At 41.1% G+C, this 27,589-nt stretch overlaps 1 protein-coding gene and 1 long non-coding RNA gene across 15 annotated transcripts in view; one reads left to right on the forward strand and one right to left on the reverse strand.

Annotated features, from left to right (window-relative positions):
* ZNF521 (zinc finger protein 521) overlaps positions 1–27,589 on the reverse strand; it is a 230,057-nt gene that overhangs the window by 55,515 nt on the left and 146,953 nt on the right. The window lies entirely within an intron of this gene.
* Positions 762–10,325, forward strand: LOC135289258 (uncharacterized). Its single transcript, XR_010352043.1, has 2 exons — positions 762–840; positions 10,184–10,325. It is a non-coding gene; the product is annotated as an uncharacterized LOC135289258 (long non-coding RNA).

Below are 27,589 nucleotides of genomic sequence, written 5' to 3' on the forward strand. Positions count from 1 at the left end.
TTTTTCTCTTCTGATTGCAAAACTCAATGCAAAAGAGCAGAGAAACTGGGGGGCAAAGAAGTCTATGCCTTATACAGGGCTTGTTTATTCTGTGTATATGGTTGTGCAACTGGAAGTACCGAGGATGAACACACCAGACAAACTAACAAAGAAATCACATGACTACTTAAATGGTTTACTTCTTTCCAAAAGAAAGCATTAATTAAAAGCACCAAATGTCCTGAAATAATCTCTGTGACAACTTATTTTCTAGGCTGTTTTGATCAAAGATTTGCCACCTTCACTAATATAAAGTACCAGATTGCTGCAAGAGCAATAGTTTTTGAGTTCGATCCTTGAGGATTCTTTTTATTTTCCTGTTAAAGGCCTTGCAAAATCAATGCCTATAAATCGTAGACTTATTGATAAAAATTCTGGGGCATGCAACTGAATGCAGATCAAAAAATGCCTGTGTTTAATCCATTGCAGACATAATTTGCTACTATGGCTGAATTTTAAAAGGACCTGATCCAAAGCAATGTCACGTTCCCAGCTCTGTGCCATAGCCTACTGACATTTGATCACAAATATGACTGTGTTTTCCTTGTGACAGCTGGGACACAACGCAAGCCAACTGATCCAGTTCCTCCTGTAAAAAGCAGGACAATGCAGCAAGCTTGTTTATCCCAAGAATACCATGCGATTTTATACATCAGGCTGCAAAGTTATTACATGCAGCCTACTAAAACTTACAAATGACCATTTCACCTTTGCTTTTTCTACAGCAGGCAAAATCTTAAGGAACAATTCTCTTCTGGATGAGTTTTCCAATGACTCGATGCTGCAGTCACCAGGTCAGAGGTAATGAGGGCTGCACAACTTACAGCGCCACAGCTTCAGCTTGGTTAGATCAATGGCCTACAATTACCTACAAACAAGTCAGACACCAATCAATGGTTTGTTATTTCCTGTAAGAGTTGTGCAGGGAAACTTTGCTAGGTCAGGAAAAATCACAGTGGAGGCAACGGCTGCACCTGCCTGCCGTGCCTATCATGCCAAAACACCTTATGAGTAACCTTGAAGATCCTGTAATATGGTTAGAGGCCACAGGGACAATCTGGGTTCCTCAGATGAGCCTGGCTTCTCTGGCCCGGCATCAGGTCCAAAGGCTACTCTGCCGTTATAAGTTGGAAAACCTAAAAGATGCTAATGAATAAAAAGGGACCTGGTTCAAACCTCAGAATGCAGAATTCCAAACCAGGGCACATCATGGCACCACAGCACAGCCTATATCTGAAGTTATATTTTTACAGCTATCATGGCACTAAAAACTGCAATATGAGCCAAATCCATTCCAACAGATTCATTTATTTTTGAGGGATGTCAAAGGTGCCAGATTGATAGCCCTGGCGAGCAACATTTTCAATTTCTCTGCACACCAGGCGCAGCACAGGCAGCAGCAGTGCTAGCCTCCTGCCCGTGCTTCCCATCCAAGCCTCCTCAGTCCGGAGAGGGACCACCTAGATGCAGTATAGAGCTATCTCTGTATTACCTAGAGCTATTTCTGTGCAGCCAGCCTGTGTCCCCACTGCTGTGCTACAGTCAATGAAAGCACCACCCACGGCAGATGTGCTTTTGTGAGGAACATTTGTCTGCCGAAAACGGGAATGGGAACCAGACTCATTTGTGCGCAAGTCATCAAATGTCTAGGAGGTCTTAACAGCTGTGCTCACACTACCAAGGTGGTATGACCTGGCAGCAGTAACTTTAATGCTCCCGTCCCTCATTATTAGTATTGTTTAGGGCAGACAATGCCCTACCTTTGTATAAAGACAACAAACACAGACAGTCTTGGACACAATTCCACCAGTTTTCTCAAACACCCCAGTTATGCTCGTTACCTTTCCTGCTCATACATGTACCTGCTCCCCACCTTTTCAGTGATGTTTCTTATGCTAAAAATGCCAAGGGATTAGCTAGGAACAGCTCCTCTCTACAGAGCTATCACTCCAATTTTAAAACAAGAAAGAAAATAAAAGGCAAGGAAAACGGTTAGAGAATGCCACTTGATCAAATACGCACATAACTAAGCTGACATAAACATGCTTCCTTTTCCTGTAATACTTTTTTAAAAGTAGAGGAGCAGTGCAGGAGCCCTGCTGGATTTCCCTTAGCAACCTGACAGGAGCCCACAAGGTCAGCTAGCAGGAAGCGTAGAAAATTATACAGTGGGGAATTATCAGCTAAATTATTTCACTATACTCAGGATTTTTACTGTTCCTCCCAAGACATTGGCCTCTTGCTACTCGCAATAGAAGCAAGAATAAAAGGACAGAAATGACAAAAGAAATCTTGAAAAAAATGCATGTTTTATATGCCTCCTGAAGACAGTGACTTTAATGTCCAACTAATTTTTTCTTGTTGATTTTAGATCAAAGGCCTGATCCATGGCTGTGGCTAACATGAATGAAAGAGGCTGTGTCTGTGGGCACGCACATGCACGTACCCACACAGGTGCATGAAGGTGACTTAAAATTCACCTTTCCACCTCCCAGTTCTGCTGCTGTCTCTAGCCAAGCCCATGCCAAGCTACAGCTGGGGTCTGCTCAAAATCCAGGCAGCTGAGAATGAGCCTGGGAAGTAGGGCTACAAAACCTGCCTTTGCTGTTACCCCAGGATGGAAAGGAATGGTGCAAAGTCTCCCAGCTGAATCTCCATCATTTGAGGACCTACATCAGGGGAAGGCACAGGCTCCTATGCCCACTTTGCCTGCTTTAAGAGCTGTTCATTGGGGTTCTGTGGGATGGAGGCTTTTCCCTGCCACCACTGCTTTGCTCTTAGTATCAGATATGTCCTGGTTTTAGGGAAGGAGGAAGAGAAACCTGGAAGTCTGCTCACAATGTGGCTTGTTTCACAGACCTGTGAGCATGATTTATCAATTAACAGGTAATGAAAAAAAAGTCCTTGCAATTAAAGCCTTGATTTTGCTCAAACAGGAAGCAGTACCATGCCACTGTACTCTCCTGAGAGAGACAGGCAGCTCCTGTCACTAATGTGGAGCACAGCTCATCTTAACAGATTCAGTGCAGGCCCCTTGAGAGATGCCATGTTGATGGAGGAAGATACAGTAGGGAGCCCCCCTCCCTCCCTACAGGGCCTGGCTGATTGCAAAGCTGACTGAAAGGTGGAAGGAAAGTGTTCTCCCTGTTTCATCGCAGAGTGGCAGAGTTGTTGGAGGCAAAGGCAACTTCTCACTCCAAAATATAATTTCTGCCAGCTTATTCTTTCATTTTTGTATCAATTTTTTTTTTCCGCTTGGGACTTTTTTTATTCATCTATCTATTAAACCCTTCCAACTTAAAAAAAAAATGTACGTATGTATATTTGCTCTACAGAGTGAACAGATATACATGTATGTACATATATGTACACATACGTGTGTGTATGTGTATGTATACATTTCAGCCTTGTTAAAACCACTCCCTATAGAGTGACTGTACTCCTCCACATTCCTTTTTAGAAGTGTGAAGGGTTTTAATAGACCTTTACAGGATACAATGCCTAAGAATTACTCAGACAAAAGTCAGAGCAAATTAAGGGAGATGGTTTTCTTTCTGCTGCTTGAAAGTCAAAAACACAGAGCACTTATCAGAAAAAATAACAAAACAACCAAACCAAACAAACAAAAATTAGAGAAAATGCACAGCAGCCAGGATTTTGAAAATAAATCATTATGGGTACTAGGACTTTTTCTTTTTCCAGATAACATAGTGGTAATATTGTTGGTATGTGGCCTTACAAGCAAAGACTGCATATCTGAGCTGATGTGCCTCCCCTGCGGTCAAGATAATAGGTTGAAAATTACCTCTGTTTTACTTGTGTAACACATATCCTGTACAAGATTGTTTACAGACAACAGAGAATCATAGAATATCTTAAGTTGGAAGGGACCTATAGAAGATCATCAAGTCCAGCTCTCTTCTCCTCACAGGTCTACCTAACACTAATAATATGACTAAGAATGTCCTGCAGATGTTGCTTGAACTCTTGACAGGCTTGGTGCTGTGGGGACTCTGGTCCAGTGATTGACCACTTCTCAATTGAAGAACCTTTTCCTAATGTCCAATCTAAACTTCCCTTGACAGAGTGTCATTCTGTTATATCCATGGGCCTTTGACTAAGTATTCACTTCTTTCACATCTCTGTCTTCATAGCAGGATGTATATGCAATTATGCAATCATACTGATGAGAGAACTTAGACTGATGGAATACTGAAAATATCATTACACTGATAAGAGACAACCATAAATTGCTGATATTTGGAAAAAGAAACACACACTATGTTAATTTCTATATCCATTAAAGCATCCTAAACACATGTTCCCAACACTACTGAAAATCATCAGTTTTGCCAAGGAGAAAAGGCTTTCTAGAGGCTGAGAAAAATAAGTAAACACAAAAAACCTGGGATACTCCTCTAGGTATATCTTAGCAAGCCATGTGTGCTCACTGAGGTTGCTGTATCACACACCAAAAGTGACTGCAAAGAAAGCACATGCGTGGTTGATCAGAGACAAAAGATACACTACTGACATGCTGCAATCATAATCCTGCTGAAACTGTGAAGAAGGTTTCTTACCCAAGTGTAGTCACATTCACAGCTCAAAACAGAAGGGAAGGTACAGGAAACAGACCACAGTGTTGCTGAACACTCATCTGGGGCTGTGACAATTTGCTGGTCAGCATGAAAATATTTTAAAGGTGTCTGAGCAAGAATGGAAGGAACTACAGCATGTGGAAATTGAGTAATTCCAAAGAGTCATACCTCTGCAAAGATGGAACAGACCACAGAGTAGCCACTGGCTTGTGTGCTCCTGGAATAGCCATGTAATGCTAAAGATGTAGTTACAGCATATGTCTGACTTTGGAACAACACCTACTTGTGGTGGAAGGTCACAAAGCAAAGAAGACCTATGAATGGCAAAGGCACTTAAAGTAGTTTTCATGGAAATCTGGCTTTACGATAATCTCCAATCATTAGTCTTTCTTCAAAGCAATTTCCAAAAGGATTGCTGGCTATAAACAACCTGAATTTCAAGCAGAACCTGGGCAACAATTCACAGTGAAAAACATAGTCAGTGATTCTCCCTCTTTTTCCTGGCTACTACTTTTTACAGGTGGATTTTGTACATGTTTATAATTTTCAACCCTTTGATAAATGTTCCAGTCAAACAAATTTTATCCTTACATTGTTCATTTGGTTGGATTGCAGAGGGTCTTCCTTGCTCTACAATGCTTTCATTAGATAATGCCTTCTGGTTTTTGCTTTACTGATTAGCAGGGTATGACCTCCTCTATGTGCACTGTGCTCTGAAAGAGGAAATCAGGAATATGTACTGTGGTGGGAGCATCAGGGGAAGATAAGAACTGAAATGTTCTTGGCTTTCATGGCAGGAGGATGCAGAATAGGGCATCTTGAGAGAGGAGGTCATTAAGGATAAGTTATAGCTGGTTTTGTCTTACCCTTACACTGCAAAAAGAAGATGAGGATGGAGGAGTCATTGATGTGAGATCTTCCCTAGGAAACTGAGGAGGACAAGTATGAAACTCACAATGGGATACCAAAATCTGTGAAATTGGTTCCCACCATCACTTGCTGTATGGCTAATAGCATTGGTTCTGGCTCTCTTTCAGCTGCTGTCTCTGCTATCCCTGTCTGGTCTTGCCTTCTCTTGGCTGTGATGGTTGTAACATCTAAATGCAGTTTCATTTCCTCCTAAAATGCTTTGTGGTTATGTGCCTGAAATTCTGTTTGCTTTGTTTGCAACTGTGGCACTTAGAAATGGACTGAAACATGCTAGCTAGAACAGGACTTCAAATCCTGTGTCTAAATTCACCAAACTGTGATTTGGTATTTTTTATAGAAAATACAGTGCCACAGAATGAGGATTCTCTAGTACATTACTCCTAAAAAGACAGTATACCTTCACTTCCAAAGCCCTCTGTCCAACACGTTTCTCTAAATTACGTGAATTCCCCAGCCTCCTAGCACAGCTTTTAAGAAGGGTCGCTCTCTGCTTACTAATCAGGCATGTGAATGGCTTTCCTTAAAGAAAGAAACTTTGAAAACACATGAAAATCTACTGAATATCAATCATTATGGAGGTCCCTTTAAACTCTGTCGTAATACTCAAGAGAAGGCTTCCTGCTGAATTAAAATCTGCAGTTTCAAATGTGCAACCTTTCTTTAACTGCACTGACTCTGCTCTGTTTTCTTTTTGTTTGGCGTTGATGATTTTTTTACCCTAAACATTATTTATATTGGACACCCCTTTAACACAGTCCCAACATTTACCCTGCTTTTGTGCTGAAAGAGGTTTTTTTGTCCTGATATCCTTCCAGTTAAGAGTTTAGTAAAAAAAAAAAAAAAAAAGATAAAGACATAAATTCATAAAAACCACAAATACTCCCATACTCTGAGAAATTTTAAAAATATTTTTGAGCACTCTTCAAAAGCAAAGGATTGGCACTGCCTAGGGAGTGTAGCTGAGTCCTGGAAGGGACATAACAAAGGGTGAGTAGTGGTGTAAACTTCCCTCTGGTTCTCTACTAAAATATGTCATTCCTGATCTGGACCACTCCCTGAGGTAAGACAGCAATTCATTAGGAGAGGCTTCATTAGGTGTGGGTGGCAATGTCCCCTTCCTATTACCACCACTGATAAGATCAGAGCCCTGGGAGGGACTTAAAGAAGCTGATCCCCTTGTCCCCAGGAAGGATCAACTCTTTCTGTGTCATTCCTGCACAGACATTTGTTACTCATCTCTTTCAAGAAGAACCAAGTGCTGCAAGGTCTTCTGAGGTGCCCAGAGACAGATGCAGCCCAATAACCAGACCTGCCAGCATATCTGGCCATTTGTGATGGTTTGCAAGCTGGCTCAGTGGCCATACGGTTGTTTGGATGATATCTCCATGGGATTTATCTTCCACCTTCAAAAACAACCAACCATGTGAAAGGGTGCCAAATGCCCCAAATGTAAAATCTTTACACCAAAATGCCTTGTGTAGGACATAGTGATTTATTCTTGGCTATTTCTAAAGAACTGTAAAAGGAAAGAATATTAAACCTCAGTTCAGATGATCACAATTTGAAAAACAAAGATAATCCAGGGTTGTATTATAATTTTTATAGGTACAATTTGTACCTATCTTTCAGTAGATGAGAGAGGTGGCACAGGAGAAACGGATCATTAAACAGTAGTGTGAAGCCAGGGAAATTAACCAGCTGCTGTGAAAGCCACCTCGCTTCGTCTCTGAGCGCGCGACAGACACGGCGAAAGGGAGGGAGGGAGGGAGGGAGGGAGGGAGGGAGGGAGGGAGGGAGGGAGGGAGGGAAAGAGAGAGGTGCCAATTGTACCTATAATGCAATAATTAAAAAAACTCTGCCTACTATCTCGCCATAGTGGCTTGCACAGGTTAGATCAAAGAGACGCTGCTGCTGCTCACAAAGGGGCTTCTCTTTGCATAAATATGTGTGCTCGCAGAATATTCCAGCCAATTCAAAGCTGTAATACATAGCCAAGGGTAGCCTATAGAGGCTAGGATGTGTTTTGTAAGGTTCCCTTTCCTCTATCCAGTGCAAAAACTGTCTTTGTTTTTGGGGGGAGGTAGTGAAACAAATAGTAGAAAAGGAAAGGGTGATGTTTGCTTGACAATCATCACTCCAAGCATGTGGAACTCCCTACTCATGGCTCACCCCATGCTGCAAACTTGGTGGGTATGCACTGCCACCCAGCATGCTTCCAAACACATTGGGTTACTATCATTAGCCCTAGGAGGCACAATTCCTATTCCATGTGCCCCACTCTGAAAATTTCCTTTTGCACCATGTCAAATGAAGGGGCTATTTCCACCACTTGCTGCTGTGGCTCCAGCTCTAACAATAAAAGATGGCACAAAACACTTTAAAGAAATAACATATGCATTCTTGGGTTATTGTGCCGAAGAAAGAGATAAAACAGGAACAAAGTAAGAAATTATATTGTCAGAAAAAAATGTGAACTTTTTGATTGGGGATGACATTTATTTTAAGTGTGCAATGACGGCAGGGAATCTGTCAGGGTAAGACATGGCAGAGGTTTCAACGTTTGTTAAGAGCATCATGGGAATTTAACTAAAACTGTTAAAACTGACACTATTGGCTTTTGTTAACACATTAGGCATGGGAAAAGTGCCAGTCAGCATATCCTCCATAGCATCAGTTCAGTTAAATCATCTGGAAGATGCATAAAACTGGGTGTGATAATAAATGCGACGTTTTCCACACATGGATAGAGGGAGCAGAGAGGGACAAGACCATTTTGACAAGAACAACGAGATCACTTTTAAAAATCTGCACCTGCTTTGTAATTTAAAAGCATGCAGAAAGAAGGAAGGAGTTTCAGAAATGTTTTTTTCTTTTAAAGACAAGTGGAACAAACTTACTAAACACAATACAAATGGATTCTGAGTAAGTGCTTATAGTAGAAAATAACTTAATACTAGAGTGTATATTTATGGAATTGGCTTGAGTACAATTAAAGCACTGTCTAAAGCATTCCACTTTAAAACAGACTCAATTACCACTTCATAGTTTGGCTGGCAGACCAACAAAAACAGAATGCCAGCCATTTACTCGCAAGAACAGGAGATACATTAATACAAATACAGTGGTGCCACTGCCAGAGGATTTGAACAGAGCTCTGTGGACCTGAATCTCCAGGAAAATATCACACTCAGAGACAAAACCCAGAAATTTGTTTGGTGAGTGCTTATACCAAACATGAATGGGTCAAAGGCCCCCCACCCTACTATGAAATCTCCTTACACAAATAAATGCTAAGAATGACTGAAAGCTCTGCATTTTGATAAGGCAAAATTTACACATTACATAGATCTAACCATCTCTATATGAAGAAGCATGTGAAATGAATACATTTGCTGTGCAACCATCTGTGACCAAGCAATAAGCAAGATCTAAAACTACTGAGTCAATCTCATAGTAAAATAAACTGATCAAGAAGTGAAGAAAAGTAAAAAAAAAAAAAAAGAAAGAAAGACAAACCAAAACAACCCAAAGAAAGAAAAAGGCGCTATTTCGAACATCAGAAGGTGTTTATGACATTAGAAAATAATCAGGCTGAATTCATAGTTTCTGCTATAAATGAGACACCACCAGATAACGACATTTTAAACAATTAGTTTGCTATTTCCAGAGTGCTCTGATTGTAGCACAGCCATTTGCCCTTAAAATGACCAGTTTTACTTTTCTGAAGTTCTTGTGCAGGGAAGTTTCTGCTCATCTGCTGTTGTCTGCTTCAGCTGATAAAACACAGATGAAGAATTAAGGATAAAAAACACAGAACGTGGCTGCCAAGAGTTGTTCTTTCTGCCATTTGAACATAACCCCATGTAGTTTGATCCATTCAGCATTTACCTAAGTGCTGCATCTAAAAAAAAACAGAAAGTGGTAACATATGGAAGCTTGGGTAGTAACCAAAAGAACAATATTTTTTGGCCACTCGAGCAGAGCAGTACAACGCCTCCCGACTGGTAGGAAAGTGAGCGCAACACAGACATAACCTCATTACATACTGGAGACTTCCACCTTTCGAACTTTCAGCAGACTCATTTCTTAGAGCCTTCAAGCTCTCTCATCGATCCGCAGCCATTGCTATGCACAAGGCGGCCTCGAAGGGCATGACACCTGTGGTATAATGCCATATGTCTCAGAAGGTTTTATTATTTATTTTTAAATGAAATCTAAATAGCTATACATAGTAAGGAAATGGTGATCACGGGAACTAAAGGACTGATTTAATAAAGATTACAGTCAGAGATTACTGGCAGCTACAAAGAAATGCCAGACGCTGAGAGGTTTTCTGTACCGCTGATCGGTAGGACATTTACAGATGTAGGAGAAAGGGGCTGATTATGTGTATCACTGGGAAACCTATAACTAATGCCAGCAAGAGACAGGCATCACTCCTATATGTCTTCATTTAAAGCAATAAGGGCTAAGGAGAGAGGAGGGTCAAAGGAATGCAGGCTTACACTGCTACAAGCTATATTGTATAATAATTTAATTAATTAATTGCACACATTCCCAACCTTTAGACCTACTAATGTGTTCTCAGATATTCACAGAGCTTTTATTCATTGCAGAACCTACGATGCACTCTTAGAAGAGAAGAAGGAAAGAAGGCTTGATTCCATTTCTGGAGAGATTTGCTCTTAATCTGCTAAAGGTTATGCTGGCTCTCTGTAGTATCAGAAAATTAAAAATGAGGCTTTTATTTTTATTATTCCACTGCATTCTACTTCATCTTTTTTTCCCTTGGATTTTGATATAAAGTAATCCTAATTATTCTGCAAAAGCTAAGCAGTTTTTTTTGGTAACTAACCTGTTTCACCAAATTAAAATCAAGTCCATGCAAACAAGCACACGGCAGAGATCATTCTGTTGTGATCATCAGGTATGTAAATACCCGCAGCACTGCCCTTTCCCTGACACATGCCACAGAAAGCTACTGGCTGGAGCTGCCTTGGGGGGCAGCTCAGCTCTCCTGGGAAACTTTGAAAAATAATCACCTTAGTAATATGACAGGCCTGAACAATATGGGCCAGATCCTGCGGCTCTGCTCTGAGAGGAGATCTGCTGAAGCCCACTCCTCTGTGTGTGGCCAAGGACGTTTGGGTGGCAGCATCAGACCTCTGTTTTCTGTCCATATTTCCTCACATTTCTTTTCTAGCTATGATAGTCCACTCAGCTAAAGGACTGCTGCAGTTCATTCCTCCCTTGAAATTTTAATTCAGTGAGTATGACACCATGATAATGATGTTATAGTGATGTCACACGGGGACCACCACAGTTTTGTGCAGGAATCATGGCTTGGTGTGGGCTCTTGAGTTTTGTCCCACTGACTTTGACAATAGGGAGAAAACACAGAAATGTAGGAAAACACAGATATTCTATGTCAAGCTGCTAGAATACTTTTTCCACATAGAAAAGGATCTTTCTTGCAACATAACTCTGAACTACACTCAGCTGATAAAATGTTCCTCCTGTTTAAAACATATTAATTTTTGATTTTATGTCTTGGTTAATAAATGATAGTAAAACCAGGGCACATATCAGTCTTTTTCATTGTTTGGGCTTTTTTTGATGAAGAATGGAAAAGAAGGGTGGAAGAGGAGAAAGACTTAACAATTACTGAAGACACTATAGGTAGCAAAAGTTGATACAATTACCTGCAATAAATTTGACTGTCAAGTTTCATGCTACTGAACTTGCAGCGACATTTTATGAGAAAATTGCTTGATTTTTTCCTTCACTAATGTAATGCCATAATTTATTTCAAAAAGGTAGTAAATATTTTCACTATTACATGAAACAACCTTTTGGTTGGTTTGTAATTACAAGAATGATGCTAACTGTATTCCTTGCTTTGTTTCAATATCCCTTGTCATTGCCATAGACCTCTCTGCCTCTCTTGTTTTTCTCAAAAGCAATTTAGAAAATGCTTGTATTTTAGACAAAAGGAGAACATTTGGTGAAAGAAAATTCATCATTAGGTATCTAGAGGTTTGTTAATAGAAAAGGCAACTCCCACAGTGTATCCTAGTGCTCAAGCCAGACACACATGCTCAGGACCAGCAAGCTGCCTTCACAGTGGGCCAAAAGTCATTATCATAATTTTATATTACATAGACTACATTGAAAATTTAATATATCCCAGCAAAAAGAGACAAAAGACATTTTGCATAATGCTTCTGTGAGCGCACTCTCTCTTGCTACTCTTTTAGCCACCCCATGCAGATAATCACACCAGGAAAAAGAAGTTCATTACCTAAGCCAAATCAAAATTAGGCTTTTCTTTTTGATAGGGAACTTCATTAGTAAGCCCTGTCTTATACAGCTGGGAGATTTGATGAATCTATCTTGGAGTAATAATTCAGCACAATCAGCCACATTTCTGCTTTAAGTTTTACATCTTTGTTACAAAAATTGGAACTATACATATAGTGTGCACTCATATATCTACAAATTCATAGCCTACGCATTCTCATTTCACGGCGTTTAAAACATAACAGAGTGGCAGCACACTAAGTTAGTAAACAGGTTCCCTCATTTCCATGGTTGAGGCTTCTAGGGACTGAAAGTCCTAAATAGTTGGAAAATGGAATTTGCTTCTTGCTGCAGAACCTGCAGTTAAACTACATTACAGAACTGATTTCATGAGAAGGAAAGATTGTCTTCTCTACCTCCATTTTCCCCTACTCCTCTTGTTAAGCCATTTCCTGATTATGACCCAGACAATAAACCTAGCCTCCTTCCTGAATTTCCAAGGGGGAGAAATGCACTGGGGTAATGTCCCATCTGTATTGCACTCAATTAATCTCTAAAAAATACAAGAAACAAAAGATTCTGGTATCTGTGGATACATGGTTACAGAGAGGTAGTCACTGCTATGTAAGCAATCTATAAATTGCAGAATCCAGCTGGACATCTGCAAATCACAATGTGGTTTGCGACAGGGATGGGATTCTGCTGTTTTAGAGCATGCCTGGTACAGGGCTGCAGGTGGCTGTACTGTCATCTGGGGCTCTTCTTTATGCATGTTTTCTCCCACAGACATGCCTGGATACTCTGCTCTCTTGTCATATTTTCAGTGCAGCAGTATTTTCATCGTGATCACACAAAACAATCTGCAGAAGTCATATTCACACAGAATTCCCCAAATGCTTTACATACCGGCAAAAAGTATTCACTGTCCCCATTTTAATGTTGTGACCAGCTGCATTTCAAAGCAATTAAGTGATTTGCCCAAGAAGACAGAGGCAATCACTAGGAAAGCTGAGGAAAAAAAAACCAGTAAAGATGGGTTGGTCAGCATCCCCAAAAACTATAAGCAATGCTGTCCTGACCAGTGGGAATTACTGTAAAACTCTCTTAAGGAGGCAGGAATAATTAAATTTGTAACAGTTGCTGAAAAAAAAAAAATATTCATACCATATCTTTTACAATTAAATAAAAATGGCTCTTCAGATTGCAAATGTGCCTCAGGGTGTGTCTCCAAACAAAGGTCTGTTTTTTACACCTATGGCCATTCATTCCATCAAATATGCATACGTGTGTCTACACTCCTGGTAAACCTAAATTAGAGTGTACAAATACAGCCAAGGTGGTGGTGTGGAAGGGCAAACATTGTGATCCTGACACACAAGTCATCCCCTTGTCAACACTGAGATGGCACATCCATACATTCATGATGTGACTTGGATAAGGGTGTTGAAGCTTTCAGGAAACCATCAGTTCCCCCTTGAATACACATTCAAGAAGACACTTTTACTTACAGTTTCAGCTGTTCAGCTCTACTCATGAAAATGCCATTAAAGCCACACAGGTAAGGTGGATGGACTCAAAAAGAGATGTCCTCTCCCCGCCTCTGTGTGTCACTAGTGGGGGACTTCACTGCACCCCAGTGAGTGAGGCTGATGGTGGCTTTCATGGGTAGAAGAATTTACTCTACTGGGACATCTGGGTCCTAAATGGGACAAGAAGTTGGGGTGCTTCTCACTAATTGACATCTGGAACTCAGCACACTGGGATCTTGGGAGCTTTGGTGTGGACGGGCAAAGTCAGTGGGGGCATGTTACAGGCTCCCCAAATCTCAGCATGGCAATTGCCTTTTCATCACTGACCAGTGAGGGGAACCTGAAGGGCAGGCTCTTCTAAAAAAGCTGCTGAATTCATCCAAAACTCCTTATCCAAAGCTTTCAGGTGTCCCTTGGACCTCTAGATAAACTGGTTTACATTGTACAAACAAATCTCATTTTTGGCTCAGAGCATTTTTGACAGCCTCTCAAACACATCTTAGGCTTGTCAGAGGTCCTTCATGTGACTCTCATAATGCAAAGCAGTGCTACATTTTGAAATATTTCCTTTCTTCTTGTTTTCATTGAGGGAAATCACAGAGAAAATCCCTGCAAATTGTCAACAGAAACACAGAAGAATGGCCGCAAAGAAACCTGTGTTTACTATCAAACACATAAACTGTATGTATTTAGACACTGGAGATTTATTACACATCCAAAGCCAAAACAGGCAGATTTACAATTATATCTCCCCTAACTTATTTCAGCGTGGACAGCATAAAATCCTTTTTACAACTGTTTAAATTCAAGTTGAAATTTACCATGAAAATCTGAAAGTTAGGCTTGTTTTACAATCTGGTCAGCAAGATGAAATTTCAAATAAATGGATATGTACATAGTTAATCCAAGTGCATCGAATCCAGTTCAGCTATTTTCTTTTTCACTAGATATCCACATGTTATTAGAAGTACACAGCTAACCAGGTTTCATGCAGTAGACAAAATAGCATTGTGGGATTACATTAGTCCGACAGCTGCTTTATGACTATAGCTTCCAGACCAATTTATTTAATATTGATCTTTAAACAAACATCAGTACAAATAAATTTGAGCACTCTAGTCCTGAGATTTTGTATCTATAAAAGAGGCCAATATTCAGAGAAGCAGTTCTGCCTGTATTTTACTCTTTGATTCTGTTTTCTTTGATCCTACTAGGTATCAAATACATCAATGCCAAATTAAAACAAATCTATCCTGAGATAAAGCTCTGTTTATAATCTTTCGTGCAGAAAGAATTTTTCTATCAATAACTTCCAGCAAGCATTTTAACTGATCTTTTTATTGCTTTATTCTGGTTACTACAAAAGGCAGCAATGCCATGTCCTGACTACCATAACAAACTCTCTCCAGCAGACCTGTCAAGGAGGGCTTTCAGAACAACGTGGTCTTTGTGAGGGACTGAACTGTTCATGGTTAATGACTCCAAGCAATTGCCCATTTGTAGAGGTGTCGGGGTGCTCTGCTGAGGCCAGGTTTGCACCCCTGAGGGGGAGGCAGTGACGTGGGTTAGCACAGGACAGAAAGGGAGGCTACACTCTGAAGTGTAGCTGATAAGAGGCAGATCCTGCAAGGTGGGGTGATGATTTTTATCATAGTATTGTCCTCCCTTACACAATTCTTTCAGTGCTGTAACTCTCCCCCTCCTCCCGGGGAAGGTCTGATGGGGTGTAACTAGCTCAACTGACATCAGAGGCAGCTGTCATGTCGTAGGATGTCATAAACCATCAAAGACCCCCAAAGTGCCTCCAGACTAATTTTTGAGGCCTTCCACCCTGAGGATTAAAACCACCCAGCTCCACGGGTGGTACCTGGGGGTTCTCATCTGAGCTTGAGTGTAACCCATTGGACTTTGTGTTTTGTGGGCTTTCCCCACCAACAGTGGAACAAGACCATCACGTTGACCAAAGGATATCTAAATTTCAACAACCAGCTCTTGTTACTGGATCCACAGGTATATTTCTACTATCATCCTTTCCTTCTCTGTCTTTCTTTCTTTTCCCTGATACATTTTCTTAAGTAATATTTTTATGCTTTCATATTCCTGCATTACCATAGATAATAATAACCAAAATGGCTACATATCTGCCTTGCATTGTGACTAAGTTGTTCTAAAATAAACTCTACATATATATAAACACCGAGCATCTGTCCCAAGGGATCTATTAATAAGCACCTGGGTTACCCTTGCCCTCTGGGGAGGGTTGTAACACTCCATCCTTTCAGATTTCCATACGACTTTTCTCCTGATGACTTCCATCCAGTGTCAGGACCAGCTCCCAGTGCCCCCTTGCTGTGAAAATTGCTATGCCATGATACAGGTTTGAGAGGCTGATGTTTAGTTTTTTACAGGGCAATGGTTGACCATTTGGAGGAGCAGACAGCTGGGTGCTGAACATAAGTAGGAAAAAAAAAAACTTAGATAGAGAAATAGATAATGAACCCTGGGATTAGACACTCAATTCAATTAGGCGGGTATATATAAATGTTAGGCATAAACTGATCCAACATAATTATTTGCACAGGACTTATTTGTGCCCTTCTTAGCTATGCTGAATGAGCACAGATACCAGATTCCACTGGGGACACATCTTCCACTGGTGTGGAACTGGGCTAAAGTTCAAAAGTTTTTGGTCACAACTTACTCAGATCTGCCATCTGGCTTATGTGCACTGAGTTTTACGGATTATATCCATCTCCCAAATGGAATAAGTAGACATTTGTGTGTGTCAGGAAAAAAAAAAAAAAGAAAATAAAATGAAAATCTGCTGTCTGTGTTAACCAGAAGAATGGCCATTTGAGTGGCTTGTGTAGCCCTCACTTTGGCAGCAGGCTGAGGGCTGTCAGCCCTCCCAATGGTGTGCCTTTTGGAGGAGGCGATGTATCCCTTCAAACCTGCAATCTGCTTGACTCCAGTCATCCTGACTGGGGCTCAGGGTGTGCCAAAACTTCTGCTAGGATCTGTGAACAGTAAGTCTCGAAGGAAATTAGGGCTTAAAAAAACTTTGCTTTTGTTTTTGATTTGTAGCTGTTTGGGGAAGGAGAACAGCTATGGCAGAAGTGACTGATGCTGCACCAGTACCTGAGGGCAGGGCTTCTTCGTGAAGGTGAAGCACCCTGAAGACTAGTAGCTTCCAAATTAACATTACAGGAAGGATTGCATTTCCATTCAAATACTATGAATCTTGTGTTGAATTTTGTGGTTTGTGTTGAATTTTGTGTTTTGTGTTGCTATGCTTGAGATTGAGGAAGACTTCTGCTTTATATGTCAGTGTTCACTTACAGCTGATCGCCTCAATGTGTCCGTGGTGTTCCGAGCTAAGTAGGAGCAGGTTATGGAAAATACCATCTTATTAGTCTAAGGCATCATTTTGAGTATATCATGAGTGGCGAGTTTGGAGAAATCCATCAACTATTTTTCTGGATAGTGCACAAAAGAAAAAGGAAGGAGCCACTGCTGTGTGGTGAAATGTTTAGTCATGGGCATCATAAAAAATAAATGTTTGGCAGAAGTACACACATTTGTGCTAAGAAACTGAGGGAAAACTAAGGGCATGTTTAAAAGAATGCTCTCCCAATTTTTGGAGACATATTCCTACCATAGATTTTAGTTATTTGCTTTTTATTGTTGTTTCCTTTGATCCTAGTTTTAGAAGACTCTCCCTCTGCACATCTCACCTTTTCTGAAACTAGCAGAGACTAGACAGCATTTTGCAGGTGTAGACAGAAGAATGAAGAGGCTACCAGATGTCCCACCTCATTTGGGTTACAGCTCTGGCTACCGGTGAGTAACAGGAAGCAAAATGATTTTTCTGAATTTGCTACCCATGGAGCTAGCAAAAAATGAAGAAATAATTCACCAATTCTCTAAGTGACTTCAGATCATAATGCATGACAAAATGAAAGGATAAAGGAGTTACGAATTTGGTCAAAAATATTAATTCAAGTACATGATGAGGAAAAAGATGCATCTTGTTTACGGTTACAGATTAATGCTGCTGGTTTGCTGGGTTTGTAAGCCATGATTCCTAAAGCAAAGAAAACACACAAGAGGATTTTTTTTTTTTAAATAATGGCACTAATGACAGATCAGCAAATTATTATCTTGCTGTGTGATGCAGTAAATAGAAAGCTGCCCTATAAAGCAAGTTGCCATCTCAGAAGACTTCTTACAGTTCCACCCATAGGTCCGAACTACTGCAGATTTAATTTCACAAGGAGTGAATTCAGATTATTTCATAACCCTTAAAGATGGCCCCAGCCTATTTTTAATGTGCTGCTGGTATTTGTGAAAACAGTACAATTACTAAAGCTGTTGCTAAAACCCACAGCTACCAAGTACTGCTAGCCTAAAATGGTCTCTGGGACCATTGTGATGGAAAAGCTACTGACACTGCAGACTGTCCAGGAAAGCTATTGGAAAATCTATATGGTGCTAAGTCATAACATGAAGCCTTTACAGTCTCTCTTCTAAGGGCGCTACATACATACAGCATAGTAAAAGCCAAGTCCTGGCTCTTGAGTACTGACATCTATGGTGTATGTAACTTTGAACAAGATGAAATAGCAATTCTGGTTTACTTCTCACATTAATTGTGAGATAACAGCCAAGCACAGTGCAGGAACCACACAGCCACAGTGGAAGGAAAGCAGTTTTTCTAACCCTCCAGAATTATTTGCCTTACTTACTTTGAAGAAACTCAAATGCTCCTAGCTCTCCAATAATAAACACTTGGAGTTTCATTTTAATCATTATTGCTGCCATGGTGTGTAACTCTGCCATTAAAAGTATCCAAGAAGCTATGGCACTCTGCTTCCCCTCTCCCCAATAAATGTCCCTGTAGCTATTTTGGTTTTGGTGGAGAAAAGTCTAGTTGAAAGGCAGGAAAAAAAAACCTCTGGCCCTTGCTACAGAACACGTACTCCAGCTCCACAGGGTCTTTGCTACTGAGACTCCACAGGACCCTGCTAAAACTGTCTGTCTAGTTACAACTCCACACAGTCTCACTCTGGCTAGGCCTTTGGATCAAACCCTTCTCATGTGAACACAGAGAGCGTCTGTGAAACTGTGGAGCAGATGTCTCCGCAGAGACTCACAGATGCTGTCAGGACAGAACTTCAGGCTCAAACATTTGATGCATTTTAAAGAGGGATTCAGAATCAGACTCAAGCAGACAGATTGATCGTCTAACACTTCAAAGGCTTGAGCAGAATTGTTGTTATATTTTTCCTTTGTGCTTCCCCCCACCCACTGGCACTAATGGAGGTGACTTGTGTTTAACTTGACATGTTGTGTGGGGTGTACAGGAGGGGACTTCCACCTTCCAATTAAAGAGTCAGGCAAGAATCATTAGCTGAAGGAAGAGAATGTGGGGCTGAAGGAGTTTAACACATCAGCAGACAATGAGCGCTTATTGCAAACGCTGTTTTGCCACACCTGGTTCTGGTTCCAACCGTAAATGTGCAGCCTAAGCTGGGCTTCAGAACTGTTTCTTTCATTTCAGAGTAGGTAGTTTGAGAAAATCCCACTGTTTTGAAATGTTTTTCCTAACTCTCTGTCTTCAAGGACTAAAACATGCTACGACACAAGACTACTTATCTCTTCAAAGAATTCACAGAAACTATTATGTATTTTCTCCATACATTAATATATGGTTTGTTCGTATGGGATCTGGGGATTTTTGGAGGGCAGAGAAAGGCATTTACAGTCAAAGTTAATAATTTGACAAATAGCACATACAAAAGTTGTCTGTGAAGAAAAGGAAAGTGAAATGAGGAAGAAAGGGTGAATGGATTTCTGATCTTCATCTAGCAGCCTTGGTAAGCTCTCTGCTTAGTATAATTTGCAAAAGTGAAGCCATTAAAAAAATAAGAAAGAAGGACAGATTAAAGTCCAGAACAGACAATAGCAGGGCAGGAGTACTGGTGATACAGAACTGCATGCATAAACACACTACTGGAGATATGGAAATAATTCTGGAGGAAAGGGGTTTGCCTTCCTTCAGCAGCTGCCATTTTGACATGATTTTACTGTCTTAGATATGACTCCTAGTCATCCCTCTTGTCCTGGGCTGAAGAGAAAGACTTGTCTGGCAGTTAGTTCAAAGGGGACCTTTCATCAGTTAGGTTGAGCTGTGAGATAGTGATGGGAATATCTCAAAAATATCTGTCCCTCTCCTGTCACCAGCTATGGGAAAACAAAAGAATGGAGGAAATACAGCTGTAAGCGTGGAGAAATACCAGTGAGCTTATTAACAGAGGTTTCAAACAACTCAGGGGATTACATTACAGAGGAAAAAAGATCTGCTGATGGGAAAAGGAAACAAAACTGCCTAAGACACAAGTTCAAATGTCTGTTTTTCTCTACCATGTATTCTTTATATCAGCCCCTTAAAAATACAAAATAATATAAGACAAACTTTTCCACAAAAGATGTGGAAATGGAAATAAACAAGACAGGAAAGGTTGCAATTCTACTGGCATCAACTTCATGAGGAAGCAGCACGGGATTGTTAAAGAAAGATGCCACTGCTCAATCCAAAGTTTACAGCAGGAAGGTGTGTAGCACAGATAGAGGGCCAGTTACTGCCTAGGAGAAAGTTTGGGGGTCTTGTCAGGCAGAGGGTGGGGAGGTCCCTTTCAATGATGTCCTTGCAATGTCCATTACCATGTGAGGTCAAAGAGCTCAAGGGAGCAAAGCACAGAGTAACCTCAGCTCTCCCTCATGTGTGCTAGTAACGGGGCCAGATCAGTCATGAAGAGAAAAGAGGCACTTAGGCACAAAGGAAGAGCCTCTACTATCACCTGCAACAAAGGCGCTGAAGGAATTACATGTCTGAATATTTTCATTCAGCCGACTAGGAATTAGAGATGGCTCAAGGGGACTTAATTTCAACTGCAACCTTTCCTTCCCCTCAGCAATCCTGTTTCCTGGGTATATGTTAGTGCATAAAAGGCCTGCTGGGAGACTGGAAGGGTAGGGGGTTCTTGTCTGTCCGCTGACACAAGTGTCTTGGGAATAGCTGTCATCCTGTTATTAAATATTTAAATATTTCAAGAGCAAGCTAGATTCATCAGCCTTTAGAAAGAGTAATCAAGAGAATGAAAGGTAGACAAAAATAAAAGGAAGAGGTTGGTTATTCTGGGGAAAGAAGATGGGATCACCAGAGGAGAAAATATGCAAAGAGGGAAAAAACTGGCAGATAAAATTGATGAGAAAAGGAAGAATAATGAGAAACAAAAAAGGAAAAGCACTGAAACAATACAAAAGAAATAACAGGGAAAGTAGAATTGGAAAACAAGCTAAAGCAATACCTGGGAACCCTGTATCTGTACCAGTGAGAAAAAGCAAGCAAGCAAGCAAATACAAAGCAAGGAAGCAATACGTAAATTCTGGATAAAGTGGTCAAGAAAAAACAAAAAGCAGCAAGAGACAGATAGTGTACACAGAGAAAAGAGAGAGGATGAATATTATCAAGGGTGAGAAGCATTCCCAGTGATGGGAAAAAAGGCATATTTCATGATTACTAACAGGAAATAAATACATTTCATTTCATATTGTACTGTTTTCCTGCTTGATTGCCAAAACACTGTTTTTTCCAGAACCAAACAGAATACACAGTCTCTTAGCTCAAACACAGTTTATGACTGTCAAGATGACATTCAGGGGTTCTCCCATCCTTATTAAATATACACCTGACAGCTGTAGCAAAGGAAGATGATACCCTGTCACAGAGAGCTGGTAAGATGTACTCCATCCCAAACCTGGAAACAGGACTTTGAGACAGAAAAGGAAACAGAAAAGGAGCATAAGTGAAGTGGTGATGGCAGGGCAGCAGCACCACATCCTATAGACACTCTTCAAGTGTTTCCCTTGGTGCTCTTGGGAGAGCAGCCCTGGAATGATGGTGAGCATTCTTCAGGGTGAAGGGACACAACAACAGGCTGCAATAGTTGGAGTGCCTTGGTCTAAACAGCTTAGGCTAGTCAGTGAGCCAAGGAGGCCAGTTCAATTTTAACAGCATTTAGACAGTGTTTACAGCTGCGTATCTCAAAGCTCCTTACAACCAGAATTTAAATATCACAGTAATCATTTTACAGAGAGGGAACTATAACCACCAGGGTACCATAACTCATCCAAGGTAACAAAGCAGGTAGTAGGCTAGGAACAGCTCCAAACTCCCCACCAGGTGCCCTTTCCATTTTACCCATGGACTTATCAGATTCTCCTCCTAATATCAGCCTCAAAAGCTGCAAACATTACAGGCTGGAAGTCAGGCAAGCAAAAGTCAGTTTAGACGGGAAGGCAGCTGTGCAGTCAAAACAAGTGTAACCCACAATGTTGTGGGAGAATTCTACCAGAAATAGGCCAACACAGTAAAAATAAAAGAGAGAAAGGGAGAGAGAGAAAGAAGTCAAGGATTGTTCAAGAGAGAATTAAAAGGCGTTTATTCTGTTCTGGCAAGGATAATCTAAACACTGTTGTGGTTAAATGTTTGCCTACTGCAGATCATGTTACAGCAGATTTTTCTATTCAAAGGGTTTGTTAATGGCTTTGCTGTTCCTTGCATGGATCTTGAAAAAAAGCACATGTTATGAATGCGATATCTTTGCTTTTGATGCCAGAGGTTGTGAAAGGAAAGTTGGGAAAGAACTGGCACACAGAAGGAAAGCAGTCAGCCCATTTAGGAATACTCCATTAACTCATAGGAGAAGATTCCCCCAGGATACAGTCCCAAAGAAGACCCCTGGCGAGTTTAGGCTTGTATATCATTTGTCCTATCCAGAGGGCGAGAGAGTTAATGATTATATAGACACCTTGCTGTGTGCAGTATCGTTTGTGCCTCTCGATCAAGTGATGCAGATTACAAGGAATAGCAGTCTGAGGGTTCAGTCAGATGGGAAGGAGACACACACATACACAGACACAAAAACCCATACTCCCCCCTCCCCATCACACACAGAGCTGCTCACATGTTATGAGAACACCATGATAGATTTCACTTGCCACTTAAAGGCTTCAGACTGCCAGCATTTCAGACTGGAGGGCAACATTTACATAGATAAAGGTATGTGTAAGGGTTCTGTTGCTTTGCACTGGTTACTGGAGGTGCTTGGTACAAGATGTGTAGGCAAAAATCTGGATTAAAAAGAGGGACAAAAATTCCTCCTTCCTAATTAACATAGCTTTTTGTCTAAGGAAGCACCAAACATCATGGCATTTCAGGAGTTATTGATGGCATTTGGGGAGGTTACTGGGGATTTCATGGTCCCTACAGCAGATGATAAAAGGGGAGGGGGAGGGAGAGCAGAGGGTCCAGGAAAACTTATTAAATTTTGGGCATCAAACTGGATTCAAGGAGAAGAGAATCACACCCCACAAGGGACTGGGACAAAAATCCTATGAGATTACTGGCTCAGCTGTGGCAAGCTAATAAGGTTATTCTGAAGCAGATGCAGTCGTTAATACAGTGGTGGCATGGGGATTTCCCGAGAGGGGTCAGAGCCATGATAACTCACGGTAGAGTAATGCACAATATATTTGTGGCCAGATCTTGTGATGGTAACTAAATGAACCTGTGTCAGTACTCTGTTGTTTAACGCACTTTGCTCTTAATCCCATTTCAGTGGTGAGGGATTTCCTCATGCCACCTAGTTTCTTGAAGACAGCCCTGGAAACATTTTAGGCAAGTTATAGGGCCATTAAACAGGAGATTCAGGTGGACTAAAAGTCACTTTTGGGGAAACTGCTATATAACAGCTCATGTTAATTCCAAATTTATAAAAATATGGGAATTTCTGTTATTTATGGGTGCAGAGCAGAGAGCTATAGGCAGTTCTTTGTGTGCTGTGGAATGACCAGAGCAATGGAAGAAAGAGGTGGCTTTGACATGAAATGTTGCATTGCTCAAGCTTGTCACAGTATTTGTGGTACCAGCAAAGTAATTTGTGAAAAATGGCTAAAGACTGTTGGATTCTATCACAAAATCTACAAGCACCAAGCTTATTGGGGACCTGTGATAATGCTGCTCAGGGTCTGCACTCTGTTATGCTTAGTGCCTGATGCATTCTTTATGGCCAGATACTGTGTAAGGGGAACAACTATTCACTTGCTAACTCTTGTTTCTGTCTAGTTGCAGGAAGTCAGTGCCAGCTACCACATGATTACTGATGGCTTGTGTTTTACCAGTACTTCAATACCAAGTTCTCTCTACTGTGGATCTTACTCTCTGAATTAGATGAACAAGATTTCGCTAAAGACCATGTTGAGAATAATGAGATCAAAGCTAGAAAAGGGGGAGGAATTTGTAGGAAGGAGACCCATTTGAAATATAAAATTATTTTGAAAGACAGTGGGTGACACTGGAAAGGTGCATGTTGAGGACAAAGACAGGCAGGGAAAGGCAGAGTAAGAGAAGCGTACATAGGGGCAAAAATGGAATTGTGGGAATCCTGTGGGAAGAGAGAGCCTGCAGTCCTAAAAGGGAAAGAAAGTTTAGTAGACTAGACACATCCTCAATGAAATAGTCTTTAAAAAGATTGGTAAAAAACAGGAGAACTCACAGTGAAGCCACCTGTGACATTTAAACTGCCCTGTAGAAAAGCCACCCAAGACTGTTATCTAAGGAGAATAGTATGGTTAGATATTTCTGTTTGGCTTCCTTAAAAATTGGACACAGAAAAAAAATACACTGGACAGATGTAATACAATACATCATCAGAGTAACAGCCAGCTGCAAAAAGTTCAATATCCCAGGGCAAGCCCGGTAGCCAGGAAAAATACAAAAACTATTAATACAGAAAAGAGCAAAAGCCCTTAACTATTCTGGAAAGGAAGATGATCCAGGAAGCAGAAAACAGAACCAGGAAACCCAAATTCTAGACTCTAAACTGGCCTGGATGATTCACTGTGTGATTTGCTTAGATCATTTTGGGTTTGTCACCACAGGGACACTACCAGCCAAGTATCCAGGCTGCAACTTCCCAATACACCAACCCCCTCTTTGGATGCCCTCAGCAGGCAGCTGGTGCCCACCAGCTCTCTACCTTGCCAGACATCCCTGTGCTCTAGGAGCATCCACAGGGAAAGACAGGGTAAAATAATACTTAGCACCCTGCAAATTTGCACCCTCCAATCTTTTGCAGCAACGTCCCTATGGGGAAAAGCCTTTCTTCTTCATGTTCTTGCAGCCCCCTTTTGTTAAATAAGAGTCCTCAGGGCCCTGTTGTGAGATTTAATTCATTTTTTTGCAACATGCTGAGATTCCAGGCGAGAAGTTCAGCAGCCAGTAATGCTGTTTACACCTCCAACTATGCCAAAGAGCAGGAAAGGCCAAACCCCAGTATGGACATTGATGTAATTCTTCACACGTAATACGTGCAAGGCAATACCACACTTTGTGTACACGAGTGTGCAGTGAACAGGGTGGAATAAAAAATCAGCTCCTATAAACCCCCTCTCTGGACACCATGGTGATTGTTACTGCATAATGACAGATGATGCATATCAGAAGGATTTATCCAGATAAGGCAAAAAATCTGCAGATGTTTTAATCAGTACCAAGATAGATCTTGTTTATATCAAGAACCTTTTTAATGCAGCATTGCTGGTTTGGTCCGACATCATCTCCTGCAGTGTGTGGAGACAGGCCAGGAGTATGAAGGCTGCAGAGCAGAGCAGGAAGAAAGTCAACTGTGAAATTGGTAATTTTATGAGTTTCACGGGGGGTTTTGTTGTTAGACACAATGCATTTGGAACAGAGTGCCCGGGGTAATACCATCCACATAGTGTCCATTTGTCAGTGATAGGTAACGATATCTTTAACCTAGAGTTCTGGAGATAAGTACAAAGGGAATCCGAAAGTCGGCTAAGGGTGGAGAAGCGCCCATCGCGGAAGGGTCATGAGGTATTACTGCCACATCTCTGAATCTGGGGAGCCCATCAGAAACTGAGGCATGGTTTGCCCTTGAAGAGGAGTGGGAAAAGTTACCTTATATTTCATCAGCCCAGCAGAGTCTCTTTCTCCCCAAAAGATGGGCAGGGAAGAGACCCTCACTGGTGTACCCAACAGTGCATATATTCTACAGGGTTGTGCAAAGATTAAGAAGGAGGGCAGGAATGAAAAATCATGTGGGGCTGAACAGCATACAGCATTTGCTCCTGTTTTCTCACAGAAAAATACCTTGCCCTGTTTCCCAGTTGTATTCATCTATTTCTTCAAAACGTTATCAGCTTTATGCTTGTTGTAACAATTCCTTTGTATCTGAAACTTCAATAGTTAATATCAAGGACATGGGTTAAATGAGCAAATGCATTTGCAGCTTTCATTCCACCTGCAGTGTGCTTATTTGGTTTCAGATGTTGAGGTCAGACTTAAGGGGAAAAAAAAGAAAGAGAGAAAAGCAAAAATGAAAAAGGAGAGAACTGCTCGGGTAGAGGATGTTAAGAAGGGCATCAGCCACAGCCTAAAGGGTTAAGCAGAAAGTAAAAGAAGGATGGGAGTGAGCATAGCCATTGCTTTGTGTGAAAGACACAGTCTTTCCACCTCACAAACCTCTGTAGGATTCTGGGTCTGGATGGCAAGCTGTGGCTCCATGCGGGTTATGATTTACATTGAGTTTGGTTGCATATTTACTTGATAGCACACAACAAAGACTGGAGAGGGAGGGGGAGTGAAGGGAGATCAGCACTGATCTGTCTGTAGTATCGCATCAGCCTAATTCAGAAACGAGCTGGGGTGGGTTAGGTTCATCTCCTTTGTTCCAGGACACACCCCAGGAGGATTTCTTCTCATCTGGGAGAAAACATACCTGTTGTGTTTCACTTCTGCTCATAAAAAGGAAACATTCAGGTCAAGGTGTGCTTACAAAAGGAGCTGGAAATGCTGTCAGGCATGTAAGTCTTGAAACCTGGGTTTCTCCCTCTCTCCCATTCTCCCATTTGGGGACAACTGAATGCTACTCCCGGCTTAAAACACTCTGGTCACAGATCAGGCCAAATTGGGTGTTAAAAGATTAGTTAAAACATCTCTAACCCCCACTCTCCCTGCTTAAAATTAACCTGATTAAATTATGTACAGTGCTTAACGTTGTACATAAAGATGTGGCCCCATCTCCTCTCATTCTGGTGCTACTGTGGGAATTTGTTAATACAGCTTTCCAAGGGCTATTGTGAGGATAGTCACAATGTGTACACATGTTAAAGAGAATATATATTTTCCTGTATTTTGCACAAAATCTTTGCACTGTATTAAAATATATAAGCAAATTCTAGTGTTAAGATATTTCCACATTATGATTTATTCCATTATCATTTTTTCCATCTCAGAATGCAATTAATATGGTTGTGTGTTAAATGATTCAGTGAAAGTAAATCTTTTATATTCAGGTAAGCAATTCAGCCTTGTAAGGTTTTATGGGAATTAGATTTTTTGAAGTCTGTGTTGAGCATGCCCATAACTCTGACAGAGCCCTGCAGGCTCTTGTCTTCACCTTCAAATCATAAGACAGAGAAATCAAGCTCCCTCTGTGCTCTCAATTATACCAAAAAACACGGAGCAGAAGTCTTCAGTAATTCAATCCCTGTGGAAGCTTCTTCATACTGTTTGCACTGTTGGAACTGCTGACAGCAGCAATCCCACAATCCCTCCTGGTAGGCTGTCAAAGTTCCTCGTGCCGTGTGAGCGGCACTGCTCTGTCCCACCGCTCCTCCTCCAGAGACCTTTAAGCACATGCATGACTTTTGATGCTTGCTCGATACAGTGGCCAAGAGGCCAAAAAACATCACAAGGAGAGTTCTCATACTCTTACAAGGTGCTTTGTACTCAAACTAATAGGATCTGTGGCTACATGTGGGCCAGGGCTGGTGTAATTTAATCACAAGTACAGCTGCATAAACACTGTACTAAGGAATGTCTGCCTGCAATTGGATTCTTTCTTTGAAAGTGCACTGTAGAAAATTCCTGAGTGCCATTTTCCATATGGTTAATGAGGAAATGTATCATGGCCAGCTTTTAAAAGTAATTTGAATTTATGAGTTGCGGTGATTCTAACACATGTGCACAAGAAACACTGCATACCCAAGGCTCTTCCTTATCATGCAACACCATTTTGCAGTTTTCTGCCAAACAACACCAAA

The sequence above is a fragment of the Passer domesticus genome, chromosome 1 (genome assembly GCF_036417665.1).
Source record: "Passer domesticus isolate bPasDom1 chromosome 1, bPasDom1.hap1, whole genome shotgun sequence".
Classification (NCBI taxonomy): Eukaryota; Metazoa; Chordata; class Aves; order Passeriformes; family Passeridae; genus Passer; species Passer domesticus.